Source organism: Rhincodon typus, chromosome 26 (genome assembly GCF_021869965.1).
Source record: "Rhincodon typus isolate 14 chromosome 26, sRhiTyp1.1, whole genome shotgun sequence".
In the NCBI taxonomy this organism is placed as follows: domain Eukaryota; kingdom Metazoa; phylum Chordata; class Chondrichthyes; order Orectolobiformes; family Rhincodontidae; genus Rhincodon; species Rhincodon typus.
The window spans coordinates 20815357-20829587 of NC_063357.1; the positions used below are offsets into that span (position 1 = coordinate 20815357).

General features: G+C 40.3%; 1 protein-coding gene and 1 long non-coding RNA gene across 4 annotated transcripts in view; one reads left to right on the forward strand and one right to left on the reverse strand.

Moving 5' to 3' along the window:
* The window catches only part of LOC125486163, a 19689-nt gene extending 13180 nt beyond the window's left edge, over positions 1–6509 (reverse strand). Inside the window, exon 1 of the long non-coding RNA XR_007264852.1 lies at positions 6360–6509. This is a non-coding gene — a long non-coding RNA (uncharacterized LOC125486163). The remainder of the gene's footprint in view (positions 1–6359) is intronic.
* wscd1a (WSC domain containing 1a) overlaps positions 4609–14231 on the forward strand; it is a 122636-nt gene continuing 113013 nt past the window's right edge. For all 3 annotated transcript variants that reach the window (XM_048612664.1, XM_020530875.2, XM_048612665.1), the window contains exons 1-2: positions 4609–4732; positions 5556–5686. The gene's annotated coding sequence lies outside the window, so the exon portion shown is untranslated. The remainder of the gene's footprint in view (positions 4733–5555; positions 5687–14231) is intronic.

The following is a 14231-nucleotide window of genomic DNA, read 5'->3' on the forward strand; positions in this document are numbered from 1 at the left end:
CTGCAGTTCCTACTATCTCTGATTCAACAGAAACAGTAATGTTATAATGACCAGTTAGTGTATTGTTGCAATGTAATACTGGGTTAAGTATTGACCAGAACACTCGAGAAAATACTAAATAAAAACCGAAAGAACTGCAGATGCTGTAAATCAGGAACAAAAACAGAAGTTGCTAGAAATGCTCAGCAGGTCTGGTAGCATCTGTGAAGGAAAAATCAGATTTAACGTTTCAGGTCCGGTGACCCTTCCTCAGAACACCTCAGATGCTGCCAGACCTGCTGAACATTTCCAGCAACTTCTGTTTTTGTACCAGAGAAAATTCCCCTGCTCTTCTTCAAATTAATCATAGAATCTCTACAGTGTGAATACAGGCCATTCGGCCCAACGACCTTCTGAAGAGCATCCCACCCAGACCCACCCTCCTACCTCATCCCTGTAACCCTGTATTTCCCATGGCAAACATATCTAACTTACACATCCCTGAATACTGTGGGTAATTTAGCATGGCCAATCCACCCAATCTGCACGTCTTTGGACTGCGGGAGGAAACTGGAGCACCTGGTAGAAACCCACACAGACATAGGGAGAATGTGCAAACTCTACACAGACAGTCACCTGAGGGTGGAATCAATCCAGGTCCCTGGAGCTGTGAGGCAGCTGTGCTCATCACTGAGCCACCATATATTGGGATAATCCTCAGCCAACTGAGAGGGCAGATGGGACATCAAAGTAAAATTTTATCTGAAAGATAGCACTCCCAACATTGCAGTTCTCCCTCAGTTCTAGGTAGAACTGGAGTGTCAGATTGGATATTCATGCTCAAGTCTCAGAGCTCTCAGCCAGTCCTCATGGACCCTACAGTGATGTTGGACCTTGAAATGCTTCTAATGACTGCTCTACAACTCAGTCCTTAACAGCATTCTTGATAGATGCTTCCTTTAAAAACAAACTATTACATGTTCAAAATTAAAACACTGAAGTGAAGGCTTTTCTAGAATCTAATTATATGTAGAAGCACAAACATCACACAGAACTATTTACCTGCATTATCAAAATCCAAGGATGTAATTAACCACAGCATTTTGTAGCTATAGGAAATAATGATTCAATTTTTAGAAGAACAGATTTAAGTCCTCTCCAACCACAGTAAATGACACACTGTATTCCACTTACATTTTACTTACATTTCCAATATGTTTTGTTCTTAAATAGGGATGGGTGAACTAATTAAGTAGGAGTGCTGTAATGAGCTTGGGATCTTTTATTTCAGTTCTAAAGCACAATCAAAATGACGGTACCCTCTTACTCAACAGACTCATTAAGCATCAATAATTTATTCAATGATAAATATGCTTTGCAGCTGTGGGATTCAGCACTTGTGGGACAGAGGGATAGCAGTCAGTATAATGAAATAAACTGAGCAAGTAGTGATGTATGGAATAATATAATTTCACTTCACACTTCACTAGCCTATCATGAGGAATAAGCAAGAAGACAGACTGTAGGAACAAAAACAGAAGTTGCTGGAAAAGCTCAGCAGGTCTGGCAGCATCTGTGAAGAAAAAATCAGAGTTAATGTTTCGGGTCTGGTGACCCTTCCTCAGAAGACTGTAGCATTTTTGTACCTGGCATTATGAGTGTATTTGAATATATGGCATAGAATGCATTCTTCAATATTTTCTTCAAGATCATTGATTATCCTAGTGATGATTTATTATAGAGGTACTCTTGTGGTTGTATTATAAGTGAGTAACAAGGTCTGTATTAAATGTAACTAAGTGTCGGTGCTGTACTAACATGGAGGGTGTTTATTAATCATACTGAATGTAGCACAGCAATTTGTGTCCATTGGATAAAATATACATATTCAGAGCATGAGTTACAGAAGACATATTTTTGTATAGTTAAGATCAAAAGATTGCAAAGAAAAGGTAGGTGATACAGTAATATGCAATTGGTTTAGATGAAACCAAATTATCCGTCCAGTCACATTCATTCAGTGTTAGTCCGACTCACTTATCTGTTTGTGGTCAAGAAGCAGGTAGTTATTATTGTTCATCACAAACAATGTTTTCCTTTTCAAGTTGCTGTCGAGTAGACGGCCTCGGTAGCTCCATGTGATATTATTTTACCTTCAGACTATCTATTCATGAGTTCAAGCTGCTATTTTATAGCTGATTTGTGCTATGATGATACACACAAGCATAGCCACAGCAAATGAATTGTTTATCTTTCCAGTTCGTTGTCAATAAAACTAAGCTTTCAAAGAGAATAAGAAGTGAAGACTTTTGAGAAGCAATTTTCTCTTTTTTCATCAAAATGTTCATTACACAATAGTTCTTACAATGAATAATTTACAACCATGGCACAATGTTTTGTTGCTCTGATAATGGTTGAAGTGCCACAGAATGTACATCTTTTTTCACTGATGAAGTGGTTTTAAGAGTGTCTCCTTTAGATTTGACATTTTTTGGCTTACTTCACTCACTTATGCAAAACTTGTATAATTCATGCTGACTTGTTTTCGGGTAATCTACTGTGGATGGCCACTCAATAAACCTAAAGAGACTGCATGATAATCATTAACCTTTGGTCTGGAGATCACCACTTCAAACTGAATTGATACTTGCATAATTATGGGAGGTGAAGGGGTCCAAAAAGATTAGAAACTACTTGGACCTGCCCAAGTCCTGAAATTCAAATTTGCAGTTTGCTCCATTCCATCATTTTAAATGCCTAATAACATTGCTGATTTATGTTGATGTACAGATAGGCATGATTTATCTATTTTCAATTGGAAAATACAACAATTTAAATTTTAACCTTTCTCAAATAAAATATGATTATTTTTAAGAGTTTGAAGGAACGCTATCATTTGAATAAATTCTTTGTTCTTGTAGACCATTCTCATCTGGGACATTGTTCAACTAGGCTGTAATGCAGATAGATACTGTGAAACTCTTAATGAGCCCTTGCAGTACATGCTTCCTGCTTGCAGATTTCTCGTTGTCCGGTCGTATTGAGCAGGCGACGACAATTAGCCAAACTAAGCCTTATTATTGTTAAAGGGAAGCTGGTGCATTCGTGTGCAAATGTTCGGTGTGAGCCAAAGTCCTTCTGGTGAAAATGCAACAAAAACTTGATCTGGCTCCATCAGTGACCAGTCCCGATCAAACTCTCCTTTAAACCGTCCGCTATGAACCAAGCGTTTGATCAATCCTCATCGAGTTGTAATTGAAGCCATCGTGAAAAGAAAATATGGTGTGGGTGTTAAAGCGATGGGAGGTTCATTGCGACAGTTTTGCCTACTGCCAAGGAACAAATTCACGTTCCCCCAGTCTTCCCTTCCTCCCTGTCTGATTTCGCCTCTGTGCAGCGCCTTCTTTGCCTTCAATGCAAGTTGACATTGTTGTTTACTTAGTCTGTAACAGTGAGGAGAATGCCTCTCGCCACTGGTGCGAAGGAGCCTGTCCTCATTCAGTGAAAAGTCTTAGGCGAGGATGATGGCTAGACCCTAGGCTTGCGTTGTGCTAATTAATGCTGTCACTGCACGATAATAAATGAGAGGAGACCAAAAGGACTGCAGATGCTGGAAGTCAGAGTCTGTAGGTGTGAGGCTGGAAAAGTACAGCAGGTCAGACAGCATCCGAGGAGCAGGTAGGGCCGAAACGTTAACTTTCCCTGCTCCTCGGATGCTGTCTGACCTGTTGTGCTTTTCCAGCCTCACACCTATGGACCACGATAATGAATGATACAGATCCCGGCTTAATGCATGCAAGTGTTCAACTTTTCCATGGAAGCTTAAATTGTAGCATCCCAGCTCTGATCGCAGGGTCCTAGAGACCGTCTAAAGAATGCTGAGCTATCCCTTAACTCATTCTGCTCGATGTTTTTCCTCCTCTACAGCCTGCTCACTGAACCAAATTCCAATCCAAAATACCTTGGTGGCCTGTAATATTTCCACTATATATAAGGCGGACTGAATGATGCAGATGCCAATAGTGCGCACACACACAGATTATTGAATCTAACTTTTTGTCTGCTTTGAAGTCGTTTTGGGTTTTGCAACGCAGCGCAGTTCGGACAGGCATATCGAGGCATCTAACTACTCACATATGTTGCCTACGAAGAGGACAATATGTGGTGGAATCTTAAAGGACAAACTACCCAGTTTGTGCAGTCGGTGCAATTTGAAATTTCGGAAGCTGGTTTCCGCCAAATGCTAAATGAATGCGGATTTACTGTGAACCATTTCCTCAACTCTTGTTTTTGAGAATTGACCCCAAAGTTTATCGCGTTAAAACCACATCCCGATGCAGGGCATCGTTTGGGCGGTGAGAAAAAAAAAAAACTAGTCGAAATTAAACTGTGCAGGCATTTCTTAAATCATTGTGAAGCTTGGATGAAATAAGAAGACGCGAGGAAGAGGAAATGATCCAGGTGACGTTCATCTTTTTTTCTGGAGAAATGCGGCTGGGGTCTAATAACAATGGAGACGACCGGGTTTTAGGACCCGGAGGAAACCTCAGTGAGTGGTCGGGGTGGGGGGGGGGGGGGGGGGGGGGCGCCGGTGCAGAAGAGCACAATTCCTAAAACTAAAAACTTCAGGGTAGACAGTGGGAAAAAAAGCAGGAAAACAGTGGGAAGTGGGCATTCAGTAGCTTCAGCATCACAAAGTCGAGTCTAGTTAGGGACCGTCCTTAGGACTGAGCATTGAAAGGAACAGCTTGTGGTAAGACTGGAACCAGGGTTGTGTTTGAGGGGTTTTTTTAAGGGAGGGAAGGGGGTGTGGGTGGTATTAGGGGACATCTTTGCTGAATTCACAACAAGGAGCAGAGAGCAGAGCGTCCGGGGGGGAGGGGAAGAAGGTGAGTTGACATCGTTCCTTTAGTTCAAAGTGAGTTCATTCTGCAGGATTTCCCTTTTGGGGTCTGGGTGTCCGTCCCTCACCCACAGGGACTGCCCGCATGCGGGCTTCGCCAGCTATTGCAGGAGAGCCCGTGCCGAGCAATGCCGAGGATGCAAAATCAATTCAGAAGTGCCAAAAGCCGGCGAGACAGCCGCTTAGCGCAAGGTCTGAGTGAGCGGAGGGGAGCCGTGCTCTGTGCGACGGACAGTTCCTGGTCTGCACACCAGGGGACGCGCGGTTCCAGTCTTAGTGCAGTTTAACCCTGAACCGTGAGGCACCCAACACTAAGGCTGGCCGCCCAGGGAACACAAAGTCACCTGCACCGACAGATTCAAACCAGTCATTGATACCTCCTGGGCAGAGTGAAAGGTTTAGTTCTCTACCGCCAACCCTGCACGGTCTGTGACTTTATCCATATCTGTACAGAGCAGCACACTGTCCCTGAGGTTTGGAAAGCAGCAGTCTCTCTCCATTCCAAAATGTTTGCGAATGATGCCGTATTCAGAGCTGCCCGATATTCCTGGGACATCAGGGTTTGTGTGCATGTGGTGGTGGGGAAGTTGCCATGTGAAACTGACCTGAAATTGTGTTGCACATGGGGAATGAAGGGTTAACCTGTTCGATTCCTATTGCAATTCTAACACAGGGAGATAAGACGGAGCTGTTTTACGTAGCGTACAGACCATCCCTCTTTCAATTATACAATATTTCACAAACAACCTGTTCAGACATCTCCCGGACAAGTGGGACTTGAGCTTGGACCCTTCTGGCTTAGAGGTACGGACACTACCACTGTCTCACTAAAGCCCGTCTCTGATTAATACGTGAATTCTTTGGTAGAACCCCACTGACTTAATGAACCGTTCAGCATGCAGGGGGCAGCTTTTCTTCAACTCTGGAACTGGAGGCGATGGTTAGAGGGGAGGTGGTTGGGAGAGCAGAATAAAACGTCCTTTTTCTTACAAAAAATGATGCCGCATTATCTTATCACTGGGTGACGCATTTGTTATTTTATAACAAAAAAAACATCTCGTCCCGTGGTAAGGCTCGAATTCGAGTTCAAATGAATGTGGAGATTGAGAGCGGAATCTGGGTAAGTGCCTTTCAAACAGTCCCTGGGATTAAGGGCCAAATTCGGTTTAGCAATTTCAAATTGCAAATATTATTGTTAACAATTGGCAACAGACCCTCCCTCCCCTCTGCTTACGGAGATCGAGGAGCTGGGTCAAACAAGCGCAGATAAAGATTTAACTTCCCAACTGCTCTCGCTACTTTCCATTTTTTTTATTGTTGACACATTGCGAGCGCTTTATGGAGAAATATCACGCATCCGTCAGAGAAGGAGCCGCTAAAACCCAGCAACAGCAGCCCGTGAAACCGGGTCACTTTGGGATCCCTCCGGGCTAAAAACATCACTTGCCACCCACGGCGTGAGCCTCATCTGTCTTACCGTCCAAAACAAAAGCTGCCGTTTTCGCTCTGAATTGGTGGAGGTAGCTCAGGACTGGATGTGGACTTGTCCAATTCGTACAGCTGCTGTACAAGTTCGCTTTCCTGCGACTGAACTGTTTCCAAACAGGAGCTGTGCTACCAACTGGCACCGAACTCACTCACTCACTGACTGTGATTACTAGTGGCCTGCACCCCTGCTCAAGTAAATAATGCGGAGAGATTAGTGACTGAGTTGAAATGATTACCCCCCTCTGCCCCCCCAAAAAACTCCACAAGGTGTTTCAGTAATATTGTTTATTTTGTACCTGAATACTAGGATGAGCGCTATGTTTTTCCTCAGTATGACCGCCTCCCACCCAAAACCGTGTCAGGAGCAATTGGTTTAAATTCAGACTCAACTGTTGCGTTGAGAATGTTTTTTTTCATGTGGTTAGTAGATTTCCTCATGCAACTCAACAGTGAAGGTATTTGATGTGTGCTAAGGCTGTGATCGACAGGTTATATTTGCCACAGGAACCACTGTTGAATTGTCAAAATTCCATTCTGAGCAAATCATTTGGAAAGAGAACTGTTCCAAAATAGTGTGTTTTCAGTGGAAGTTTAAATGTGGGCTGTGGTCACTGCTATCCAAGTGAGTTGAATGCTACCTCTAGTTAATGGACTGAATATTTATTACATCAGTGTTAGAATTCTTCTCAGTCCACTGCTATCCTTACAGATCTAGACTATTTAGGACTTGATAGGAACTCATTCAGGCATTTGCAACTTATATATATGTTTATGTTATTACAATTACATGCTGACAGCAACAAATTGTATTTGGAGTAACTGTAATATCACAAAAGTAGTGCATCATAGCTAGACAAAAATTGACCCAAACGAGCATTAGGATAGGTGTCCACAGGTCAGCAAGGTAGGTTTTAGGGAGCATCTTAAAAGATACAATTAAGACTTATTTTCTCTTTGTGCTAACAGAATTCTATGAGGTAGCAATTTTCAGCAGAACGGGTATGCTTAATTGCAGAGATTAAATCCATTGTAAACCCATGGAATTCATTGAATGAAGTAGAGAATGCATTGACATAGGTTGGAAACACAAAATAAATAAGCAAAGAAAGTAATTGAAAGGGTTAAGGCACAAGAAAAGTTCATTTAATTGACAGTGTGCTGTATTATCACTGAAAGAATCAGTGGGGCGGGATTGATCAGGGAGGTGTGATCATCAGCTATTGGTTGACAGTATAAAATTTTATGGATGTAAAACTTAGTGGAATAAACACTGCTGTGTAGTCAGTTAAACCAATATAGTCACAATACATCATCTCATCCCCATCTACATTAGAAATGGCAGTTTTGCGTAGAATAATTTTGATGGAAGTAGCTTAGCGACAGTTGCTGTATAAGTGGTCTCGAGACTTGGCAGAAGAAAAAGGTTTCATGATTTGCTGAGTGACTTGTCTGTGGTTAGTGCCACAGGGCATAAATAGTAATACAATATAGATGCTGGATCACTTCACCATAAAGAGTATAATTTGGTGTATTGAGGTATTGAATTAGTTACAGTACAAGGAAGGGCGGTGATTAAATAATGAGGGCTAATGTGACTTAGGTCACTACTGGCAGCAACAGATATTTTAAATAACACTTTCACAGTAAGATATCTTAAACAATATCACAAGTTTTGATTGTGATCATTTACATTATTGTGAAAGAATATTTAAAAAGATTTGACAGTTATTACCTCTGCCACCCCAGCTCAAACCATACCTACAGTCACTGCCTGTTGCAATACCCTGTTATTTTATGATGTAGTTTAAGGGGTTCACCAGTGAGCAAAGTACTTCAGAGTAAGGGGAAAACAATGGTTACAAAACAGGAGAGGGAAAAGAAAATGGCAAAAGACTGAGGATGGAAAGACATATCAAAGTGAAAGATCTTAAGGAGATTTATGAATGCAGACAGGAAGGTGATGACAAGTTGGAGAAATATAAGTGAAGACATTCAGTGGGCATTATCTGAAGGAACGGTCATGAAGGAGAGGGTGAAAATAGAGGAAATCAAGGAGTAGCCTAGTATCAGGGTGTGTATAGGTACATGCCCAAGAGGAGATCGCTAAGGGAAGGTCGGGGAGAGCTTGGTGTATTTTCAAAGGAAGGCTCAGGATCTTTGTGTCAATTTGTTGCCCCTTGGGACACAAGCAGAGTTTGGAGGGTGATGTGATGTGAGGATGCAGAGAATGTTCCAATGAGTTGCAATGTGTGCCGTTTGAAGGCAGAGAAGAAATGGGAGAGAAGTGGAGGGGAAGACAAAAGGGAAATGAAACTGAGCAGTTGGTGAAATGCTTACTAAATCCATCAACCACACTGTTATTCGTTGCAAGACTCTCTTTTAGCCTCGTATACCACTTTGTATTGAGGGAGTGGAACTACAAGTGGGATCTGTTCAAGTTTAATGCATTGCATTTTAAAATAGTGTACAACATTTAGAGTATTTTTAAGTTTGAATCAGATTTATTCTTACAAGTTCAATCAAACATAAAATTAATCTTGAGTTTTGTGGATACCAATACTGTGGTCTCATTACAACATGTGTAAAGCTATTATAAGAAAAGGTAATTTATCCTACTGAAGCTCATCCTTGCAGTACTTAAAATCTCTCATCACAACAATCAGTAGTATTCTATCTAGAGAATAAATGCTAAGTTTGTTCTGTGTTAGAATATCACCCTGCAGCCTGGAATCCTAACTGTTCAATTCAAGATAGAAGATTTTCCAAGTCCTTGCCTTAGTGAAGCATCTTACATGACTTCTAACAATTCAGTCTCTGGATAGGAGCTCACTGGTAAGGTTGGCATTTTGTTCATCCCAAATTGCCTGAGAGGTGGTAATGGGCCAACCTGCTTAAACCAATGAAACTAATTTGGTATGATCTAGTGAATAACTAGGCCACTTAGAAAGATGTTTTAAGAGTCGGCCACATTGCTGTGAAAGTGCAGACGTGTACCTTGGCCAGATCACATAAGGAGGGCAGGTCTGCTTCACTGAAGCACATTAGTGAACCAGTTGCATTTTTACAATAAACTTTGCGGTCATTTTCACCAGTTTCAACCCCTTTGCTGTTTTTACCAAATTAAAAATACTCAAATAGTCTAAGTGATAACTTAGTTTCAGTAGATTATTGGTTTAGATCTGTGGATTACTAGTTCACTATACAACCGCTATATTACTGTATTCAGTTGCTACAAACTCGCGTTGGAAGATTTAACTTTGATTTCCTGATGTGTCCTCAATGCGGGCATGGATTCTGTTACAGGGAAATCTTGGGGGGGTGGGGAGGAAAGATTAGCCTTGCATCTTAACATTGTCTTATTCATTTTGTTAGCTTCATCACAGTGGCTGAACAAGGAAGTGACTATTATTCTCAGGCCTTTGTCTTTGGAAAAGAAAGTGCTTCCTGTGCTAATCAATTTCAGTTCAGTGCATACTTATGGCCCACGGTTTTGATTTCATTAATCAATGTTAAATATAATTGGACTGCCCAACTACACACTTGATTTCAACCTTTTCACTTCTGACCCTCTTATTTTTGGATCCACATGAGGCTTGAGAGCAACATTTTAGACATTTTCTATTAGCTTGGTGCTATCTTAGGGTTAATCAATCCTTCTTTTCAAAATGTTTTACTTTTTGATCAAATGACTCGGTTATGATTAATTTATTTCTCAATATCAATTTGTGATAATAAAAGCCATATGTCACATCATGAAGTTCTCATTAATTAAAATTTCTTTGATTGTTTGCACACATTTACAATCATAAACTATTTCTTTTTGTCCTTGTTCATACATTGTAACTTAGAGTTTTGTTTAAAATTGCTATGCTGTCCATTTCATGTAGAGCTGCTGTTTTAAAGGGGCAGATAGATACGAGAGATTGAACTAAAGATTAATACCAGCAGAGCAAAGAGAAATATAAAATAACTAGGTGATGGAATGTGAGCTCATAGCTATGACCTCTGCACTGACAGCTCCGGATCTTAGTCAGTCCTGTGAAGAAGATAGCGATGAAGGGGGAAAGTGCTTCCCAGAGGAAGCGAAGAGAAATCAGTGGCTGTCACCCCTGTCCATTCTGCTGTAGCTCTCAGAAAATGGGCTACAGAGCAATATTGGCAGAGGCCCATAGCATGTGTCTCCTTGTCTCTTCAGATAAGAAACAGCATAAGGTGTTAGGTTGGTGGATTTAAAAGAAGGAGAAAATAACTTAAAAATAATAGTATCAAAAATAGTCAGTTCACTGGCTATACAGGACTGATGGCATGACAGTAATCTCATTGAATACTTCATATTATTGTCATCTGAAGAGTGTTGCTTTGAAGTTACACTCAATGCCCATTTTTTTAATCATATATGTCATGTAAAAGGCTCTTGGAATAGTTTCATTTTATTGTTGTTTCTTTTCATTTATATAGCAGTGAACATCATGATAGATGTCAACAATTATCCACTGTCATGAAATTCATATTAACAATATGCATATACTGGTGATTGTTCGGCATCACAAGAAGTTTAAATGTTAAATCACATCAGCTTACTGAGGAATAACACATGTAAAATTTTGGTTAGTGCTATTCAGGATGCTTTATGTTCAAAAACGTAAAAAATTGGCCTGCTTTAGTGAATGAGATAATGTCCTAAGATCCTGGCTTGATCATGGGTCTTGACTGCCCAGAGAAAACAGCCCTGTTATTCACAGCTCTTGATGATCTAACATGTTTCTATTGGGAGATAATGGACTCATTTCTATATCTATTTTGCAGGAAATCTGATTGGAAAGAACAACTTGCAATGAAAGTGTGCCTCCCAGGATGCTTGTGGTTTATGGGGTTTTTTTTTTGTATGAGAGATGGGGGTTTGGCATTCTATGGAATGTATTACAAAACACAAATGCAACCACACAATGTGATTTCGTTTAGTTGATCAATAAAAATGTGTGGCCTGAAGCTTGGCAATCAGATCACTCAGGAACCAGCTATTGACCTGCTCGTCATTATAGCAGCTTTTTGTGGCTTAGCAATAAATCTGTGAATGCAAATGTGCCTAAAGCAATACAAGTTATAAATAAAAAGAGATAGCATTCCCACATGAAATACTAGCTGCATCTTTTAATATAATAGGCAGTGATCAATGCAACCCATATATTTTACTTTTCCATTACATGTAGACCAAAGCTAGCTTGAAGCAGCTGTTGTTTAGCTAATATGCTAACAAAAGGAATATTTCTGACAGTCTGTCTACAATCAATACATGTTTTAAAATAACAAAAGCATATCCAAGAAGATTTATTTTACGCGCAATTGTTCTTGATATCTAATTCACATATTCCTTGTATAAATTAACTTTTCACTATTCATTGCATAGCTATGTGCATAAATGTATAAGGAGCTTTGCTGAAAACGCTGACATTAGATTAGTACTTCTATTGATTTATATATGTTTTAAATTAATGTTAACAAACATTACAGTGCTTTAAAATAATTTATTGTAAGTCAAAAAAATGACAGAACTGAGCACTGAAATGTTTCAATAGTTATTTCTATCACAAAATCTGTGCATCACAATGAAATTATAATTATAAAATTATTTATATTGATTTATTAAAAAAAATTACTTTTGCAAACAAAAAAGTTTATACCTCTGCTTCCACCTCTGTTTATAAATAAAATGTGGCGGAAGCCAAGCCAATTGTAAGTCATAGCAAAATATAAGCTAAATTTAATACCATTTCCTTCCTCTGTTAAACATTTTATGCATTATCACTAAGTCTAAGATGTTTGAGCTCCTGTCTTTAGACGATAGTTTGTTAATATTCAGTGTTGACCTTTTATAAGTTAAATGATAGTGAATGTCTCCTATGCATTTATTATATGTGGGTCAAGAGTTCTGAGTGTGAATATGAAATAGAATTGATGCATTCAAATTCCACTTTTGGATCAGACTTTTGGTTGGAGTAGTTAGGTGTTGCCTTGGATCTGATAGCTAAATACCGAACTGTTTTAAAAAAAAAAAAAGTCCTATTTGTCACTTGTATATAAATGCTTCTCGTGCCTGTGGTCAGATTTTGAATGGTGGTGAGGTGCACTATTCCTTTACTCAGCTCTGTTTCCTGTATCTCAACTGAGATGCCTCTGAGATTTTCTCATTGTGGAGAAAGTGTGACATAACAGTAAACTGTTAATAAAGAAAGGTTGTACATTGGGTGGCAATCAGTTCAAAATGTGCAAAGGTAGGATGCTGCACAATGTATAAGTAGTTAAGTATAAAATATAGGATGCCTATAGGGAACATGAGTCGCTTTGCAGACAGCCCTATCTTATTAACTATTGACTTTGCAGACTTATTATACAAAACAGCTGCATGCAGTAGGCTAGGACTGGAAAAGAATGTGGATGTGGGACTGCTTGCATTCTCTTCAAAAGATCTATTGCTGAATACCTAGGCAAAATAGCCTCCTTCTGAGCTGTACCATTCAAAGGTTGATGTGTTCAAGAGGATTCAAAACTGGCAACATTTGAGCACTGTGCAGCAACGAGGAATTTACATAACTTTAAAGAGGCACAATCTACACTGTGGAAAGTGAAACTTGTCAGGGTTTTTCCTTGTCAATAGATGGTTTTCCCACATCGATAATTACTTTTTGTTTTATTCATTAATGGAGTGTTTGTGTTTCTGGCTAGGCCAGCATTTATTCCCCGTCCTTAAACACCCTTGAGGTGGTGATGACGAGCTTGCATCACTGCAATCCGTGCAGTGTAGGGGCACCTACATTGCCAATAGGGAGGGAATTCCAGTGACAGTGAAGGAACGGTGACATATTTCTAAGTCAGGACAGTGTGTGGCTTGGAGGGGATCTTGCATGAGTGGTGTTCTCATGTATATGTTGCCCTCGTACTTCAACATTGCTGTCGTAAGGACCTTTGTGCGTTGATGCAGTGCGTCATGTAGACAGTAAACACTTGCTGCCATTGTGCGTCAGTGGAGGGAATGAATGTTGAAAGTATTAGAATATCAAGTGGGCTGCTTTATCGTGGTCGAACTTCTTGAGACTTATCCAGACAATTGGGGAAATATTTCATAACTCTCCTGACATGTGAAATGGAGATGGTGGAAAGGCTTTGAGGAGTTAGGAGGTTAGTTACTGGAGAGCCCCTAGCCTCTGACCTGCTTTTGTAACAGTATTTTAATGGCTACTTCAGTTCAGACTGTGGTCAATGGTAACCCCTGAGATGTTGACAGTGGGGGAATTCAGCGATGGTAATTCCACTGAATGTCTTGGAGCAATGAGTTGATTTTTTTTCTTGTCTTTGTTCATTGCCTGGGGCATGTGGGCAAGTAACATTTGTGCCACACTATCAGCCCAAACCTGAATGTTATCCAACTGTCGCTACATTTGGATTATGATTGCCTCAGTATCTGTGGAGTTGTGAATGGCGTTGAATATTGTGCAATCGTCAGCAAACATCCCCACCTCTGACCTTATGATGGAGGAAGGGTCATTGATGAAGCAGCTAAAGATGAGTGGGCCTAGGACACTACCCTGAGGAACTCCTGAAGTGATGCCAAATAGCTGGTCAACTTTCAACAACCACAATCACCTTCCTTTGCACATGGTGTGACTCCAAACAGTAGAGAGGTTTCTCCTGGATTCCCATTGACTCAACTTCAGTTTTGCTAAAGTTCTTTGAAGCCATGCTTGGTTAACTGCTGCCCTGATGTCCAGGGCAGTCAGCCTTCCCTCCCCACTTATTTCTGACTTTCAAAATCTTGATACGATGACACTTTTTAAAATATACATAGCATGATCTGAAATCATTT